Genomic DNA, 18,163 nt, shown 5'->3' on the forward strand with positions numbered 1-18,163 from the left:
CCCGACATCACCATCAAAGATCATGTGCGCAATTCCATTGATAATCTGAAGGCAACAGTTACAGCCGCTGTTGAAAGCATTGATGTGAATATGTGGCTGAGCACATGGGAACATAGTTGTATCAAAAGTTGTAAAGGTAAGTTTTTGAACTCCCTGTAGTTTGTCATAGAAGCCTTCAGTCTTGATTTCCAATTTTCATTATTTATTTCCTCATTCAAAGAAATGATCAAGATTGTTTATTCGATTGATTTTATATACTTTTGTTTTCCATTAAACTTCTCTAAATGCTACTAATAACTTTCGTGGATGTTTGTTAATGTCTACTTAATTCACACAAATAAATGCATTCTCTCAAACCGGACTTGATCGCCATGAGTGAAGTATTCCTAACCTTCCTGCATGTCTATTTTTTAAACTGGTTTCGCTAATGACTTTTTTCATGAATTTTGGATGAGAAAACGGATATTTTCTTTCACAATATATTAATATTACTAATTCGATAATCATGTACAATTAATTTGACATGAAGAGTATTTTCAACTTCTTAGGCCAAGATTATAGAGACTTAAGAATTTTTTTTTCTTTTAAAACCATAGTCAGCTGGGTTTTTATTATATTTCATAGACAACTGTAACCCTAATCCAGACACTGGAGTTGATGATTCACTTTCAGCGATGTTGCTGTTCGAGAGACAATTAATAATAATAATAACAACAAAACGTATATCACCTAACCATTTTTATTCCAGAAAGAGGAGCTTCTTCAGCTACAACTACCTGTTTGAAGACAGATGTGCAGCCAGTCTCCATCCTTCAATACTTCACTGAGAGTGAGTTTAAAATATCAATGAAACACACACAGGGAAAGAAATTTAAATTGGTAAATACTGTTGTAGCCTTAATGCCTAACACGCGTATTATTGTGTGCAACAGTATGAGTTATATTGTCCATATGTTTGTGATACGGTGTGAAAAAGTCGGTTTTCATTGAGGGGGGGTTGCTGTGTCAAAGATTGAATAACTCGGTAACCAGCCAAACACGAAACTTAGAAATAGTCATCTTGTTACCGACCCTATAACAGCGTAGCCGATATGAAAGCAAGCGCCATCTTACCAAAGCGCTACGCAGGCAACTTGATTTCTAAGTATTAATTAATCCCTGCATATTTATTTATGCTTGCGTGTCATTATGAGGCATTTAACGACTCTTCAAATCAACATCTTTCTCAATCCCTTTTTCCCGCTAATGATCGCAAATTGTTCGGATCGTATTAAACTTTGTTTTTAAGGGGAAAAAATCAAGGAAATTTTTTAGAAATAAGCATTCTAGTAGATAAAACTGAATCATCCAAAGCAGAAGTACTTATGTCTTTCCTGCGTAAACCATGAAATAAATATTGAGGATGTACTACAAGAGGCAATTACCTGTCAGACAGATACGCTAAGGTAACCAACCATGGAAAGAAGCTGAACATTAAGAAAAAAGATGTTGATTCAAATTTCTTGGAAAATACTCGAATGACTTCAATCTCTCACATTTTCCTTGTATTAATACTGAAAGAAGTAAGCTTATTATTCTAAATCGTTCCATTAGGACTTGACTCAAATTCCTCAAGGTTATGGTCAGTGATTTTCATCTACAAGAGTGAGACTACTCTTCTCTTATTGCAAATCCGAAGCAGATAATTACCCACACACGAAAGATTGCAAGACCTATAGCACATCAGTGCCATATTTGGGCAAAAGGGTAAGAAGGACGAATCTGTTCACATTTTTTAATAGCTGAAGGGCGCATTCTTTGGGGAAAGCAGAATGGGGGGAAGGTGTTCCGCAGAACAGAAGTAGATGGAATGAAAGAGGAGGCAGAGAAGTTGGTTCGACAAATTTTAACCTGGACTGTAAATGAATGTTCGTGAGCAGCAGCACCTCTGGAACTTATGATTTTTGTGGAAAGTGGGGAATGATAGAAGCCAAGTCAGCGGAGCGTGGCCGTTGGAAATATCTGTAGAAGAGGCACAAGGCAGAAACTGAACATCTGTGAGAGAGGATCCGTTAAAGAGGGATCATTAACTTACCTGATTAACTTTTTCTGTAAAAGTGTGAAATAGTGTCTTGAGCCGTTGGATGGATAGGTTAGTCCAAGGAGGGAAATCTAATCGTTTAGATATCAAGTTCCTGTTGAAGGCTAGTGGAAGGGATGTGAACTCTTTCTTGCGAGAGATCAAAGAAGAGTGAGATTTATGAATTTATTCGTGTCTAATAAGTTCAACAATGGGCTTATTATGTTCTTGTTCCATTGAAATATAACCAGATCAAAGTTCAGATAGTGGTCATTGCAGATCTGGAAGGTTCTAACAATTAGCCACCACAAGACTTGTCAAATAAAACAATTGAGTGTACTGCCATATGCTAACCTATGGATAGGATAAAATTGAGAACAAGTCATTTACATACAAGAGAAAGAAGTGGGTGAAAGCACAGAATTTTATGGCACTTCAGCATTAGTGTGGAAATAGAGAGAAAAGTCTACCATGATTTGTAGTGAGCGGCCAGGGAAAAAATTGACGATCCAATTACAGAGTTGAAGGCAGACCATAGAATGGCAACTGAAGTAAGCCCGTATGACAAACCCAAAAAATGCTCTCGAGATGTCAAGAATCACTATGACTTTCTTCGAATTTTAAATGGATTGAGTTCAGAGATGGTTCCTGAAGGACACAGGTTCGGCTGCGAATCTAGAATGGTGGAACAGATATTGCTGGTGACTTTGTCCATCATTTTACAGAGAAGAGAAAGAAATTGGGTGGCAGTTTGTTGACTGACTTTTATCCCTTATCCTGAGAATGGACTGGGTGTGGACTAGCTTTCATGCTGTAGGTAAATGCTAGTTGAACAGAGAGATTGAAGAGGGGATACAGGACTAGAGTTAGTTATGGAGCACAAGGTTTTAACAAGATTAGTGGGATCCATCAGGACTAGACCTCATTGTTTTCAGATTATTAAGGATTTTGACAGACAATTATGTTTGACGTGAAGGGTACGGTTATTGTTAAGGTGGGGAAAGGGACTTTGCCATGGTGAACAATGCCGCAATTGGAAGAGAAAAGTAATGCCAGTAAGTCGACATTGTGTTTAGTTGAGGCGGATATATACCATCAGAATGTTAGTGTGGGGAAATCGTGGATGGACAAAAGTTGAGTCCAATGACCTTTGGCAAGGGACCAGCAGGCTCGATTGCTATTTAGACAAGAAGAGTGTTTGAAGCATGTGGTCCTTTCAGAATCGGAGTTGATTTTCTGATGATTCTTTTAGATCTGTTGCGAGCTATGATATAGGCGGAGTGAGTAGCTGGAGTTTTGGTTTTTAGCCACTCAGTCTATGCTGATTTTTTTTTCTTGTACTACATTGGCACATTATTTCGAGAATCAAGGTTTCGTTAGCGGTGGGGGATTTTTGGAGAAATGAGGGATGAGGCCTTCATTAATGTGAGTATAATTTCTGTTATTCTGTGTGAACAGGTGTTTGGATTCGGAGAATTGAAGGAGTAGTCAGACCATGGGGAGGATAGAGGAACAGAAGTGACAGAGGTTATCTCATTTAGCATCCTTGGTGCCAAAGGACGAGAGTTTTAGAAAGTGCTGGATTCCTCTCCTCTTATGTCTTAAAATAATCGATAGCCATGAGCTCATTTATTGTTGATGGATAAGAAGTACTTCGGAGAAGAGCACCTCAGACAGCTGTCTGTCTCCATCTGGTGATGCTAAACTTTAAATCATATTTCTATCTAAAGTTGAGTGTGTCTAATGGTCCAGTTTTCTAAGTTTCCGAGAACTGAATTTCTGGAAAAGAAAAAACTCATCTTCTTTAAGTCAAATATTGAAAAGTTGGGAAACCGCTAAAAAAACCGTCTAGGAAATTCTCCTAGTTGACCAGTCTAGCGACCTTTCTTCTGACGGTTTAGCATTATAAAGGCACCATAAGTTATAATACATATATTATTTCAGTAATGAATCGCTGCAAATCATTGGATTAGCAGTATGATGCCATATTGCATCAGTGAAGTTGGAAACTGGATCAGTGTAGAGTGTAAACACCACCTCTGATTTGAAAGCTGATATAAGACACATTTCTTGCTTTAAATTTTTAAATGTCGATTTTCTCATTATTTTAACATGCCAAAGGAGATTCAAACGAGGAGAATATAATTTGGAGGCTCTCTGACATGGTATATTAGAACAATCAATATCAATTATCTGAAGGGTGGCACAGATGCCACACTTAACATACTCTGGATGAAAATTGGATTTATTCCATTGACGGAAACTATAAGACAGAAGTAGTAAATTATGGACAAATTAGCATCTTATTAAATGGTGATAAATTTACTGGAGAATTTGGTTAAGGGAAAAATCCACGAACCAGTGAGCAGGCTACAGAAGAAAACGTGTGACTAGTGACTTGCCTCAGGGCTCTCTACTAGAGCCACTACTGTTTAATTTGTACATTAATAATATAAGAAATGATCTAAACGGAAATATTTAGTTGTTTTCCGATGATGCAAAATTGAGTACAGCAATAGTCAGTAAAGAGATGTTAAAATTCTGCAAGATGATTTAAATAAATTGTCATTATAAGCAAAGGATAATGGCTGTATTCCATATTTTTGGAATATACTCAGGAAACAGATGAAGCCACGGATTTAGACGTATAGGTGATATGAATTTGACGTTTAGAGGGCATACTGCAGAAGTGGCCTAAACAGCTCACCAGGTTCGAATTACTTGATCGTTGTCGAACACCCTGACCAGCAGAGATAAGGAGGTTATTAGATCTCTTTATAAGGCATTATAAAGTATAATTTTATCAAGAGGTATAAATCTCTTTATACCTCTTGATAAAACTCCATGAATTGCTCGTATAATAATAATAATAATTTTTTAATTAAAATTTATGATTACATATTTAAATTGCATGTTTACATACATTGCGTGCATACATACATTTGATTACATATAATACATACATTACATACATTTGATTACATATGATCCATACATTACATGTACGAGTATTTAATTCCATATGATAATGCATTTGATTCATTGATACATGCATTACATTACATGCATTTGATTCCTTATGATTCATACATTACATGCATTTCATTACATATGATATGTAATGAATTACATATTTTTACATATACATACATTGATTACATATTTTTTTTTAAAAAATTCATTTTTTTTATTATTAAAATTATGATTGTGATTGCATATTTACAACAGGTTTAATTTCTGTACGATATGTACGAGACACGCACATTGTCACGCACAATACCAATTTTTGTATGAATTAGAACCATCAGTTATAACCTAGTTTGTAACCTTCATTTTAGCTTACTAGTTTGCATTTCCTAAGGATGCCAATAGAAAAAGATTGGCGAAACATGTAGGAGGATAAAATAAAGCTACTTGACAAAGATTAGATAAAAAAAGTGTAATAGTCGTAGGTTTAATTTCTGTTTTTTTTTTTTTTGTAACAATCAAATTCATACAGATTTTCTATCTTTTATTTTTTTTTCTTCTGTATAATGAAAAAATAATAATAATATTAATAATGCAACATTTATTCATTTAACAATGAGTTATATGCATTTACAATTTTGATTTTAATATTTTTAAGCACTGTAACTACAGCATTTAAATGCGATATATGGATTTTTTCCCTTTTTTTAATTGATATTGGATGAGATGTAATTTCTCAGCTTTCATTCTTGAAGTTTATTTCTTAAGCTTATTTGAGGATGACACCTGTTAGTTATTATTTATTGGTTTGTTTGCTGTGCTGGGAAGTAGGCTGATGTTTAATAGGTTTGATTTCCATCTGAGATTGAGAAATTCTGCACACGCACACACACACACACACACACACACACACACACACACACACACACACACACACACACACACACACACACACACACATCGTGACTCAATTTTTTTATCTGACAAATCTTGTGGCTAATTGTTAGAACCTTCCAGATCTGCAATGACCACTATCTGAACTTTGATTTGTTGAACTTATTAGACACGAATAAGTTCATAAATCTCAGTCTTCTCTGATCTCTCGCAAGAAAGAGTTCCCATCCCTTCCACTAGCCTTCAATAGGAACCTGATATCTAAACGATTAGATTTCCCTCCTTGGACTAACCTATCCATCCAACGGCTCAAGACACTATTTCACACTTTTACAGAAAAAGTTAATCAGGTAAGTTAATGATCCCTCTTTAACGGATCCTCTCTCACAGATGTTCAGTTTCTGCCTTGTGCCTCTTCTACAGATATTTCCACGGACAACGCTCTGCTGAATTGGCTTCTATCATTCCCCACTTTCCACCAAAATCATAAGTTCGAGAGCTGCTGCTGCTCACGAACATTCATTTACAGTCCAGGCTAAAACTTGTCGAACCAACTTCTCTGCTCCTCTTTCATTCCATCTACTTCTGTTCTGCGGAACATCTTTCCCCCATTCTGCTTTCCCCAGAGAATGCGCGATTCAGCTATTAAAAAATGTGAACAGATTCGTCCTTCTTATCCTTTTGCCCAAATATGGCACTGATGTGCTATAGGTCTTGCAATCTTTCGTGTGTGGGTAATTATCTGCTTCGGACTTGCAATAAGAGAAGAGTAGTCTCACTCTTGTAGATGAAAATCACTCATCACAACCTTGAATAATTTGAGTCAAGTGCTAATGAAACGATTTAGAATAATTAGCTTACTTCTTTCAGTATTAATACAAAGAAAATGTGATGGATTGAAGTCATTCGAGTATTTTCCAAGAAATTTGAATCAACATCTTTTTTCTTAATGTTCAGCTTCTTTCCATGGTTGGTTACCTTAGCGTATCTGTCTGACAGGTAATTGCCTCTTGTAGTACATCCTCAATATTTATTTCATGGTTTACGCATGAAAGACATAAGTACTTCTGCTTTGGATGGTCAGTTTTATCTACTAGAAAGCTTATTTCTAAATATTTTCCTTAAATGTTTTCCCTTAAAAACAAGTTTAATACGATCCGAACAATTTGCGATCATTAGAGGGAAAAAGGGATTGAGAAAGATATTGATTTGAAGAGTCGTTAAATGCCTCATAATGACACGCAAGAATAAATAAATATGCAGGGATTAATTAATACTTGGAAATCAAGTTGCCTGCATAGCCCTTTGGTAAGATGGCTCTTGCTTTCATATCGGCTACACTGTTATAGAGTCGGTAACAAGATGACTATTTCTAAGTTTCGTGTTTGGCTGGTTACCGAGTTATTCAATCTTTGACACAGCAACCCCCTTCCCAATGAAAACCGACTTTTTCACACCGTATCACAAACATATGGACAATATAACTCATACTATTGCACAATAATATGCGTGTTAGGGATTAAGGCTACAACAGCATTTAAATATTTAAATTTCTTTCCCTGTGTGTGTTTCATTGATATTTTAAACTCACTCTCAGTGAAGTATTGAAGGATGGAGACTGGCTGCACATCTGTCTTCAAACAGGTAGTTGTAGCTGAAGAAGCTCCTCTTTCTGGAATAAAAATGTTTAGGTGATATACGATTTGTTATTATTATTATTATTATTATTATTATTATTATTATTATTATTATTATTATTATTATTATTATTATTATTAATTGTCTCTTGAACAGCAACATCGCTGAAAGTGACTCATCAACTCCAGTGTCTGGATTAGGGTTACAGTTGTCTATTAAACATAATAAAAACCCAGCTGACTCTGGTTTTAAAAGAAAAAAAAATTTAAGTCTCTATTATCTTGGCGTAAGAAGTTGAAAATACTCTTCATGTCAAATTAATTGCACATGATTATCGAATTAGTAATATTTGTATATTGTGAAAGAAAATATCCGTTTTCCCATCCTAAATTCACGAAAAAAGTCATTAGCGAAACCAGTTTAAAAATAGACACGCAGGAAGGTTAGGAATACTTCACTCATGGCGATCAAGTCCGGTTTGAGAGAATGTATTTATTTGTGTGAATTAAGTAGACATTAACAAACATCCACGAAAGTTATTATTAGCATTTAGAGAATTTTTAATGGAAAACAAAAGTATATAAAATGAATCGAATAAACAATCTTGATCATTTCTTTGAATGAGGAAATAAATAATGAAACTTGGAAATTAAGACTGAAGGCTTCTTATGAAAAACTACAGGGAGTCCAAAAATTACCTTTACAACTTTTGATACAACTATGTTCCCATGTGCTCAGCCACATATTCACATCAGTGCTTTCAACAGCGGCTGTAACTGTTGCCTTCAGATTATCAATGGAATTCCGCACATGATCTTTGATGGTGATGTCGGGCAATCTAGGAGGCCAATGCGTGGTCCCTCCACGGCCAATCCGTCTGTTGGGTGATGTCTTATTCAGAAACTCACTGTGGTCAAAGGGTCGTTGTCCGTGAGCCATCATTGTGAAAGATGATAGGGAAAGAAAGAATAGTGATTGGATTCTGTTCACTGAAGAACAAAAAAGATCTAAATACGTGGTCATGTAACAGGTGACAGCACATGTTAACGTTTGTGAGAGAGGCAACAGTTTCATGTTAACAAACATGAAAAGTTTCGTTATCAGAAAACATGATTCTTGACAAAACGATATTGTCCTCATCGACTCTATCAAGTAGTATCATTGTAAATTCCTTATGGACAATCCTAATATCTTCTGTAATCTCTTGCAAGAATTGTTTGCAGTTGCAAAAACGTTTGCAACTGCAAACGTTTTTGCAAGACATGCAAAGTCGAACGGTGCATCAGTATCTCACGATATGACGTTCATGTTGACGAGTGGACTTTCAACAAAAGCCTCTTGACATCTTTTCCAGAAGTTTGAGGCAGCCATGTTCTTTTCTTGTGTTCCAAACTTCCAGTTTCCACAAACTTCTTTTTATGTCCAGCTCGTATGGTTGGACTTGATGGTGGAATCTCTTGTAACGATCTCTAAATCTTCATTCGACCTGTGAATTAGATGTTGTTTGAATAAACCTTTCAACATACTATGCATTATCCTATTTATTTATACTTACGTGGAAGCATTGAAAATTTCGGTGAAAGATCTAACACAGTTTTCTTGTCGATAATACTCGTATACTTTCTCTTCGAATATGATTTAATGTTGACACAGCACATTTAAAAAAAATAAAACGAATTTTTAAAATTTTTGACTATTATTATTATTATTATATTATTATTATTATTATCTGAGACCACCAGGAAGTCAATGATTCATCAAGAAGGCTATAATTCACACAAATCGGAAATCACACCGTCCCTTAGATTCATTCACACTGGATGCACTCACTACCCCTAAGGGCAAATTATTCTACTCACTCACTTCTCTCTGAGAGAAAAACCTAACTCTTACTTCTTTCTTCGTTGTGAACAAACTTAACTTCCATGGATGCTCCATGTTCTCTCCCCACCCTTCATATAACGAAAAATTTCATCAGCTGAAATTCTAACACCCATTAAAAATCTATAGACCTCTATCGTATACATCACTCTTTCTAAATAGATTCTGCAATCCACATAGTTTGCTTCTTTATCCCCTTGGAATCTGGGAGACCAAATGTGCACACAATAATCCAAAGCCGTATAAAGAGACAAAATGTTTACCTTACCTTACATGTCAAGGTTCGCTTCAACATCGCGATTATCCTCTGAGTTGTATTTGCAAATTTGGCTATGTGCCGTTTGTGCTTTATATTCTTATGCACCAATATGCCAAGATCTCTTTTCATATCAGTTTCTTGTAGCATATGCCGCTAATATAATATGCCGCTGGAACTCCAATCACGCCAAAATGCATAGCATTACACTTACCAACTCTTCTTCTTCTTCTTCTACGCGTTATTCCCGCTTCCTATGCAGGGTCTGCGTGTTACTTAGATGCGACTTCTTGTTAGTACTACTCCCAACCGACCCGTCGCCTGGTCTGTCGCTGGGGGGGGGATATATTTTTGACTGTAGAGGCGTATGTTCAAGTGGCTGGTTTGCCTGTTTGCGGGATGAAAAACGCCAGATAAACTGGCGGAAAAAACCCTACTGACCGCGCCCAAGACCGGCTAACTTGGCTATGCCTGAGGAAGATCCTCAAATTCCTCACGTCTACAACGGGAATCGAGCCTGGGACACTCCTTCCACAGGCATATGGTTGCGAAGCGCAAAGCCACTAGGCTAACCGCTCGGTCTTTAACGTTACACTTACCAACATTAAATTGATATTCATTTTCGTTTGCCCAAATTTCCACTCTATTCGAATCATTTTATAATTGCTCAATATCAGTAACATCCCTGATTTCCCTTCCTGTCTTCGCATCATCGGCAAACAATTGCACATCTGATGTTAGATCCTTCCTGATGTCATTAATGTATAGGTTAAACAATAATGGCACAAGGACTGAATCCACTCGTCACCATCCCTTGCTCCAAGTCAAGAGTTTATATCCCAACATTATATTTAGGCAACAGGCTTTCGTGTGGTATCCTATCAAATGCCTAAGAAAAATCAACATCATCATAATGTATCCATTCTCTTTATCCTACTCGGCCGTAGCATTGTTATAAAATATGAGCAAATTGCTAAAACATGAATTCCCTTTAGTAATCCCATCCTGTTCCTTGCAGAGTATATAATCTTTGTCTACCCATTTCTGTATGCGAGTTCTTACCAACTTCTCTAAAATCTTCACTACCACACCAGAGATACTGATAGGTCGGTAGTTAGACACATCAGTTTTTGCATCACCCTTGTACAATTGAACTATCGCAGATTCTTTTCATTCCTGAGCTGAGACTCAAATTATACAAACATGTGAAAGGTGTAGTCAATTCGGCGGAACATTCCTTTAGCAAACGAGCTGATATTCCATCTGTCCCTATAGACAAATTCTTCCCCAGGTTATGCAACAGCTCTTCAACCTCATTTTCATGAACCTCTAACTCTTCATCCAATGTAGCAATTGCACTGTGCACCATGTTACATACAACTGGTTGATATATCTTAGCAAAGTGAGCACTCATTAATTGAAAAATGCTTTAGCTTCCGATACTCGAGTACGTCTTCTTCCACATTCATTGTTTTTTTACTTGCGACATACTGAAAAAATTCTTTTTGGATTGCCTTTAGCTTGCATGGTCAATTTTGTTTCATACTCCGTTTTAGCATTCTCACAATACTCTTTACTTTTTTGACCAGAGCTTTATATATTTTATAACTCCTCTCACTCTAATTTTCATGATATTCTTTCCACATCATCTTCTTCTTCATCTGGATATCTTGCTTAATAAGGTTGGACAACAATTTCACTCCCAATTTTATTCTTCGAACACTAGGAATACATTCAGATACCGCCTCATTTAAAAACTTTTCAAAGATTCCCATGCATTGCTGATATTTTTCCCCTTCAGTAACTGATACCATCGGATCAAAGACAGTATTCTCCTAAGTTGATCATAATTTCCAGCTTTGTAGTTCAGCATGCAATCTGTTTCAATCGGAGCATCAATCCAATTAGATACTTCCCAAGAAAGCAGAGCATGATCACTGTCACCAATTGGTAGTAAAATAGCCATATCCTTGACAGAGATCCTTTCTGATGCTATGAGCACATCCAACACTCTTTGACCTCGTGTTCCTTCTTTCATATGTTGCTCAAGAAAGTTGTCTCGCAACAATTCAATAAATTCCTCTTCTTTCTTTCATATCGTGAGAAATCTCTTCTACCCAGTCAATGTTTGGAAAATTAAAGTAGCCCATAACGATCGCTCGTTTGGTACCCATAAGGCTAAATTGGCAATGCATTTCTTCGTCCCCTGCAACTGAGCCTGTAGCAACACCCCACCATATATTTCATTCTGTTAACCTCCACTTCACACCAGATAGACTCGAACTCACCAACACGGGACATTGTTACCCTCATTGTTTTCTTGTGTTTCTACCCTAACTGCACTTAAGTCATCTGATATCATTAGTAGCAGTAGTATCGATCCCACTTACCATATCAGATTCTGATAGTCTGGTTTCACCAATGCCAACAATCCTAGCCCACATCGTACTCAATAAAGAACGAACTGAACCTCTTTGTTTCTAATGCTCCTGGCATTTTTATAGACATAATATATTACCACCTAGCGTGTTCTCATAATTAGATATGCAAGTCTTGTTCTAGAATTTTCTCTTCTCCCTCCCCAGCCACACTTAAAAGATCCGAACCTATAGCATATTTTTCCACCCTTCGCCAAGATATTCATATATATATAATTATATATCACGTTTGCATACCATAACTGAACTTTCACATACATTTTTCCAATTCCTTCCTTGATGATCTACTTTCCCTCCGCATTAGGTCTCATAGCAAGAAGTAATTCTGCAGGCTTCTAATGCCAAATGAATTCAAGTGTAAGCTATCCTTTTTATATAAGTCTTTTCTTCCATCAAATACACCCCATAGATCTAAAAACTCTCGCATCTATAGCTTCTACATAGCTTGCGCGTGAAATCATTTGCTATCATCCTCCTCCTTCTTAACTCAGTACTGTCATATCTGGGTAGTAATCTAACAATTTTTACTCTCTCACATTTCTTTCTCGCTTCTTCCAACAGACCTTTCATATCTTCTTTCATACTATATTTGTCACTACCTAAATTATTTGTACCTACTAGAACTACCATCTCTTTTACTTTTCTTGTTTGGTTTTCAATTACGTTTGTCATTTTTAATTTTCGCTCTCGGGAAACTAGAAGTGGTGACTCCCTCGGCAAGCGCAAATTTTAAGTCACCAAACCATATTACCTCCTTTTTTTCTTAGATATGTTCAACTGACTTAAGTTGTTATTAATATTTTGACTACCAAGTTTAGTACGTTTCTGCCTGTTCTTGTTCTGATCCATTTTTTTATCCTAAGTTTAGTCAAACGTTTTCCACTTTTTCCAATTTCCTGGAAGATTATCCAATAATTTCGTTTAATCGAGATATTTCTAATGTCAACTTATTCTTGGATAAATTTTCATCATCACTGCAGTGGTAATTTTGTTCATCAGGACAAACGCTCTCCTTAATAGCAATAACTTGAACTTTAGACTACCTTGTTACAACGAGTTTTCGGCGCCATTTTTATGAGTAATAAACGCTTATATTTCTGCAGTTATATTACAAAATGCTGTAGTATAATAATTACACTAAAAACTACAATAATATACTAAAAATAAGCAATTAAATCTAAGAAAACACTTAATAAATCAACAAAATTCACAAATCTTTTAGGAACTCTCTAACAACACGTCTTTTCATCTAATAGCCTCGACACCAGTCATATAGAAGATACTCAAGGATGGCTAAAAGTTCGAATGATAATAATCAATGAAGTAAAAGCGACAAAATATTTTGGATTATCGTTAGAGGGTACACTGGATTCTGAGAACTGCAAAAAAAGTGCAAAATTATGCGGTTTGTTAAGATTGATAAAGAAAATAAGTCTTGTGTGCATTAACAACCTCACCGGCCATGATGGATCAAATACGCATCCTCATACGCTTCGTATCCATCATATGTTTCAATGTAATATCGATGTTATTACAGTTTTAATATGCACTTCGCATCCATGATAACCTTGACGTCTAGAGACGTCTTGGCCAGTAGCATGGTTAAAACTGATTTCGATTTTTTTTTTACGCAGTTGTCTGCAGCTGCAGACAACAACGATTCTAATGACAAAAATTGGAATCTTCTGAATGCAGTGAAGTTTTTGTTGAATCTTAGCTCCTTAGAATCTCAGACCGACTGAGCTGAGATAAAAATATTGATGCATATTTTCATATAGCAAAAAACGTCTCCTGATTTGATTATTTGAAGAGGCGAATACTAAACATAAATTAAACCATCTTAAAGATTTAAAGATTTATTAAATATTGATATTACAGAATGTTGTACCAACTTCAGGTGCGAACTAAATGACAGATTTATTGTAATCAACGAAATTTACAAAATAAATCTTAGAAATCATTACTCAATTCAAATTATAATGGCGTGTAAGATCATACAAGAATTTTATACCGATGATATTGATTTGGAAAATGAAAAGCTGGAACTTGGACATTGAAGAAAAAAGAAATTAAGATTTTGGAAAGCTTTGAGATGTGGATTTGGAGAAGGATGGAAAAAATCAAATGGACAGATCAAATAACTAATGAAGAGGTCTTAAGAAGAGTAGAAGAAGAAAGAAGTCTGTTAAGGAGGATAAAAAGAATAAAGGGAAACTGGATCAGACATATTCTGAGAGGGAATGGAATTATCAGAGATGCCATCGAAGGAAACATAGACGAAAAAAGACCCAGAGGAAGAGTAAGGAAAACAATGCTAGATGACATGCTCAATAGAGACAGGTACACAACCTTGAAAGAGAAGGCTCAGAACAAAAGAGAGTGGAAGGAAAGTTTCTGCTACTTAAAGAAGAACCTGCTCAATTGAAAAATACTCAAGAAGAAGAAGATATTGATTTTATAGCTGAATGTTGAGGTAAGGTCATTAAAGAATATTTTATAAAATTTAACGCCAAAGAAACTATGCACCAATTTGCAATTATTACAACATCTTGTGGAAAGTAATAGAGGAGTTCTCCGAATATCGACATTTTGTTAAGAATATTTATAACATTTCCTGTCAGAATTACTTTCAGCAGAACAAAGCTTTATTAAACTAACAATTTTTCAAAGTATCTCTAATCCAAGTGCAGATGCTCTTCCTTATCGAAGAGTATCTGCAGTCCAAGAATTACTACATTCCTTTGCATTTCTTTTCATAGATTATTTACCAGAGAAATTATTACAAATCGATAAATAATTGACATGTTTACCCTTTCTATGAGCATCTATTCCCTAAAATTGGATAGTTTAGGATAGCTTTTATATTTTACACAGTTTTACCTCATTGCTTCTCATCTTATGACGCCAAACATCTAGACCCTTGTTCTTCAACCCGTGGTCCGCAAAAATTTCCAAAAATTTCTTCGTCTCTCAGAAACAACGTTCCAGCCACGTCTATCAAATTTTCTAACCTCTAAGGAGCAGCAGACGTCACACTAGCTGAAAATTGTAATTTTATAACTTTGAATTTAATAAATAAAATACTATCTACATTGGTTTATGTCTCTGTCTTAGCCATCAGCCGGTCCGCCAAATATTTCTCCTATTTTCCCCGTTCCGCAGGTGTAAAAGGGTTGAAAACTGATCTGGGCCTCTTATATCCCTCTGCCGCATGTCAAGGGTTAGTGACCATGGCACCCTGAAAGTCGCTACTTCAACTTAAGCAGCAAAACGCAGCCTTTCTCCCCCCCGCCTCCTCCTCCTCCCATGCACCATTTCACACCCAGAGGGACACACACAACAGTCTCAGAAACAGAAAATAGGTCAATGAATTTTTATCTGCTACGCTATTTTCACATCTGGATAATGCACAAAATAATGCGTCGATAACCAATCCCGCTGCCAATGTAACTTCCACAGTAAACAGAATTATGATCGTTAATTCTGTTTTGCAATTCAATTAATTCGTTAAGCAATCTTCATGACTGTGTTGGCAAAATCAACCATCAGCGATTCCCTTGTGAAATAAATTTCACAGATGTTTTTACTAAAATAAAGAGCCAAAAGGCTTCACTTCGGCGATTATATTAAATATTATATTATATTAAATATTATATTATATTAAATATTAAATCCAACATCATTTTAAAGCCGAATACAGAAACTATAAAAGTTTCGTGCGAAAATTTTCGGCTTTGAAATGATGTTGGATTTAATATCCACTCGATTTAGATAACCTTGGAGATGTATTCCAGATATATCTCATGAGTGAGGCAGTGCTACAAAATAGAATCGCTATTGGTTCCTCATCATCTGGAATTAGTTCTAATACCACTAGCACCAACTACAGTGAATATATCATACGTACAAGTAATGAATTTCAAATCCGTTTATGTTTTAAAAATATTAAAAGTTGTTGGCAATGTTTGAACTTACTCCTCAGGAGAAATCTGTATTAGTATTTTTTGGGCACATATTTTTGAAAAAGTAGCTGTTTGGAGCTGAATTAGTAGCAAGCGACTAGCAATAGCTAGTTACTTATCTGGTATATTCTCTGAGTCCATAGTTAGTAATACGTAAGTTACATGTGTAGGATATGTTATTAATATACACAATCCAGTCAAATTTTTACAATCATTCCTGTTATTTCATCCCACCAAGTCGCATTCTTATCTTGATGAAAGACGGTGTACATGATACTAAAGATGTGTTGTAGCATGCTGTTCATTAGAAGTTGATTGATATATGTAAGGTGATCTGACAGACTTCGAAAGTGGCATGATTATAGGATATCAACAGAAGGGTGGCAGTATCCAGAAACCTACCAATATTGTAGACTGTTCTCGGTGTACTCTAGTTTAAGGTTACAAGAGTGAAAAGATAAAGGACTGAACAGCATTCGCCAGGGGAAATTGTTGTTGGTGAAATTGACGATTTCACCAACAGTTTGGTGAAATCGTCAATAATAATGATGTTTTGAAAAAAGGTTTGAAAGAAGATGTCATTGGACCATTGAAGATTCGGGAAAAGTTACCCTTCCAGATGAATCCTGTTTCCCGGTATGCCATCTGAATGGTAGGTGATGAGTTAGTCAAACACCTGGTGAAAGGAATCGCCCAGTGTCATAGTCGGCCTGGTTGGCCGAGTGGATAGCGTATCCGCTCTCCAGCTAAATGGCTGCGCTTTCGAATCCCACCGTGGACATGGATGTTGGTGATCGTCTGTGGAAATACCAGTGGTGGTCAGCAGTAGATGGCGTTAATGTAGTTACGGTCAATTGGTGATTGAATGGTGGGCACGGAGTTGTAGAGCAGGTGCTATCCCTCGATGAGTCCTTGGACTCCCTGGAGGTGTCAAATAATAATACTAATAATGGTCTAAAAGAATATTGTAACCTAAATACCTGTAGTAAGTACTATTAATGTTCTATAAAGTAGTTGATCCATCGTACTTGATCAGAGTACACTCCTTCGTAGTGATTGTCTTCCTAGATGGCACAACGTGTTCCAGTAAGATAATATGCCATACCAGGTTGTCAGTATCCTTCAGGAATGTTCGCCGAACACGATAGCGACTTCCAAGTGTTATCATGACTGATGAATTCGACATATTTGAATATAACAGAACATCTGCGAGATTACGTAGATCGAGAGATCCGACGTTTGAGTCCTCATCCCGAATACTGGTAGATCTTCAGTAAACAATATTGACGACATGGTAAAGCTTACCTCAAGCAACCTTCAAAGGTGTTATAAAGTGCCTATCACAGAGTGCAGCAGCAGTCCTAGAACAGGAGTGTGTGGGGGGGAGTGGGTGAAATGGGCTTAGGAACTATTACGACAGTTGAGATAATACTTTGACATGACAGTGTATATTGTATCAAGGACAGAGTACTTGAACAGATACTTTGAATCACGATAACAAACATCGATATGACCCGATATGAACAAAAAAAGATCTTGCAATTAAGCGACTTCATCTACAGTGCTCTTATATCACAGCTTTAGAAACTACCCTTCAAAATAAGATGAAGAAACAAGAGCGCTGAAGTTAACAGATGCAATTGTATACACTAAGTAATAACCTCTAAATTCTATAAAATCAGTAATGTCATTAATCATGTTGTCCGTAAATGCAAAGAAGAATAAGTGACTCTTTCTTACACGTTAAGCTATTTTCCTTAAGTTGAAGAAACGATATCCTATTTTTTGTCAACCCAACAGCATCATTTGGCAGCATCATCTTGAATGTCTTTCTTAAATTTCTCCGTACAAGTTAAAATCAGTTGCAGAAGTATCAGGCCTTGAGTATACTATCTGAAAATAACACAATGTTCTCTGTGCATTTAATTAATAGAGGAAAATGTTCTAATTAGTTTGGATCAAGAAAAGCCATTCGTACAGTAGAGCATGAATACACCACGAATACAAGGAAATACTGTTCTGGTTAAAACTACGCAACGGCTCACATTTGCATTTCCTTACTCTTGAG

The sequence above is a fragment of the Typopeltis vanoorti genome, chromosome 17 (genome assembly GCF_054136105.1).
Source record: "Typopeltis vanoorti isolate ZY-2024b chromosome 17, IOZ_Tvanoo_1.0, whole genome shotgun sequence".
In the NCBI taxonomy this organism is placed as follows: Eukaryota; Metazoa; Arthropoda; class Arachnida; order Uropygi; family Thelyphonidae; genus Typopeltis; species Typopeltis vanoorti.